Raw genomic sequence first — 2,962 nt, forward strand, 5'->3', positions numbered from 1 at the left:
AAATTTAAACAGGAATGGATAATCATATTGGGTTTTAAATTTCACATGATAACCTTAAAAAAACACATAAAAATAGTGAAGTCATCACCTTATTGATAAAAAAAAACTAAAGTTTAATAGTCATTAAAGGGGTAACAGCCACTTATCGTCTACATGTAAAAGTAATTTTAATCCAAGCTAAGAAAACTAGAAACAAAGAATTCTATTAGAAACAACAAAAAATGATAAAAACATTTTAACGCCTAAAATGTAGAAACTTAATATCTTAAACAAAAATATTAAAGATAAAAGGGACTTGAATTTTTTTAAAACAATTCATCTTATAAAATCAATTTCTAAATAGCTCATATCCTTTTTGCTTTGGTGTTTTGTCGGGTATCAACTAGACATTAGTACAGTAGAAAAATCACTTAGGTTCTTTTCAAATGCTTGGCATTATAATGTGATCTCATATCTTTCCTCAAATTAAATTTTCCTCCACATATTCTACATGTATACAGATGAACATCCATGTGCTGCTCCAATTGTTCATTATTTGGGAATATCTGAAAGCAGACCTGGCATATAGTCTCACCAGCAGATAAATGAGAAATCATATGCTGTACATGGTCATGTTTTCTGAAGTTTCCTTGATCACAAATGGAACAGACATACCTGGCTATGCCTTTGTGCATATCATTGTGCAGACGCAACTGACGTTCTCTTAAAAACTGCTTTCCACATGTCTGACAAACAAACTGTTTTTCCTTAGTATGAACAGTATAGTGTTCTCTTAAATGACACCGCTGATAAAATCCTTTTCCACAAAGATTACAGAAATGCTTTCGCCTGTGATCTCTTTCATTTTCTTCCATGATGGCACTCTTAAACATATCTTGGTCTAGGCAGCTAGACATATGTTCAACCACTAGATTTTCAGTTTCAAAACGCTGGCCACAGTTAGGACATCGAAAAGTACAGGCAGAATGCTTAAATAACTGCTTTTTTTTTGGATACTGTTTAACTGGTAATGACTGTCCCTAAAATCATCCAACATTTCAACAAACATATCTCTTATTTCAGACTGCTCATCAGGATTTTCTTCCATGTCCATTTTCTCCTCAGTATTTCCAACCCATTCATTGTCAGATCTTGGGGTTGTCCACATCTTTGGGCATGTTCCTGAAGTTGTCTACCCTTGACAAGTATTTGTCCACATTTATCACATGCACAGATATTTTCAATGTGTTTGGCTAGGTAATGAGATGACAGGTCCTCTTCGGTTATTGTGAGTCCACACAGCTCACAAGATGCATTTTCAGTATCCTCTCGAACTGGACTGCTGTTGTTAGGGGGTCTCATATTTTCTAAACCAACTCTTTCATCAGCATTTATTGACATCCGAGGTTTTAGAGTTTTCCTATCACTTTTTTTAAATGCTGACGTCTTCTTCAACATAGTATCTATAAAATGGCTCTTCGGGTTCATCTTCCAATTCATCGTTGTCAGTGGATTCATTACAGTCTTTATCATTAACTTTAATAATGTTAAAATCTTTCAGCTCATCTGTAGGAATATCTTCTGGCTCCATCTTGATAATGATTCTTTTCCTCTCAGCAGCTCTGCTTTTTTCTTCAGTGGCTATTTCAGACTCCACTGTGCTACTTTTCCTGTTTCCAGTGGTTGAAGCTGAATCATCAGGAGCCTGGCTTGTGTCTCCTCTGTATTTGTCTGTCTGTGCAGAAAATGTTTTAGAAGAATCCTTTTCACCAAATTCAGCTTTGATGTTACTGTCTTTTTCATCTCTAATATCTACTATTCGGTGGTAAGATCTTGTGTTTTGGTATGAATGTCTGTTAGTACAGGTCAACACATGCTCATCTAATAATTTTTCACAACTAAAGCCAAATCCACAGCTGTCACAGGTAAAACTCCGTCCAAAGTGTCATGATACATGTTCTTTTGGAGCAGATAATTTTGACACAGAACTTTTTTTACATGCATCAAATAGTGGTTCAGGAAAATTACCTAATTGTCAAGATTCTTCATCAGTCTCTCTATTATGTGGTGTATTTACTGTTGAACTTGGCTCTGCACACCACCTATTGGCTTCACTTCTATTTCTAGCCACAGTGTCTTCATACATTCTTACTCCAAATATCATTTTGCTGTTCTGTTTGCTGGAAGCAGAAGATGAACATTTTGAACTAGAACAATCTGCATCCTGTATATCTTCTAAGCAGTCAGGAACATTGTACAGCTGTAGGTAGTTCATTGCCACTTTAAACTGCTCAAAACTGGAGGGAGCTGTCATAATTTTTCCTAAATACATAAATTGCAAAATGAGATCAAAACACTCAGCACTAATTTTCATATTGCTGAGATTCAGTTGTGCAGTACTATGTTGATGGTTCATGAAAAACATTCTAAAATAGGAGCTGCAGGCAGCTAGAACGGCTTTGTGGGCTTGAAAGTAAATGTCCTCAATTGCAATACAACAGTCACAGAGAAAACTCCATTCTCTTTGGTTGTTTAGCTGCTGAAGGACATAGCTGCTGTGGCTGGGTTTTACCATCTTCTATTAATTAGAGACACCTGCTTTTGGAGATGGTGGTTTGTTGGTTGGTTTGCTGGTATTTTTCTGTCCCCTTGTCAAGCCAACAGCTGTCACTTCTAAATGGTATGCTGACCTCCTTCTGTTCACCATTTCAGTCTCTTATAGGCATTCATCCCAGATGTTAGACCCCTGCCCAGCAGGGCCCAGCTGCTGGGCCCTCTCCCTCGCAGTATGCCCGGGGTGTTCTGGGGGCACCTGTACCCTCACCCCATCCTGTCCCCCGCTCATCTGCTCTGGGACGCCCATTCCCCGAGTTCCCCCCACACTACCTTCATTGGGCCTGTCCCTGGGGGTCCTTCTTGCTCCGTGCTTCCCTGTGCTTGAACTGTGGGCCTGGCTGGGGACACTTCCCCACTCCCCTTGTCT

At 38.6% G+C, this 2,962-nt stretch overlaps 1 pseudogene; it reads right to left on the reverse strand.

The window, feature by feature from the left end:
* Positions 1 to 410: 410 nt before the first annotated feature.
* Positions 411 to 2,651, reverse strand: LOC114095758 (zinc finger and BTB domain-containing protein 1-like; annotated as a pseudogene).
* Between the last annotated feature and the right edge of the window lie 311 nt (positions 2,652 to 2,962).

Source organism: Marmota flaviventris, chromosome 18 (assembly GCF_047511675.1).
Source record: "Marmota flaviventris isolate mMarFla1 chromosome 18, mMarFla1.hap1, whole genome shotgun sequence".
Classification (NCBI taxonomy): domain Eukaryota; kingdom Metazoa; phylum Chordata; class Mammalia; order Rodentia; family Sciuridae; genus Marmota; species Marmota flaviventris.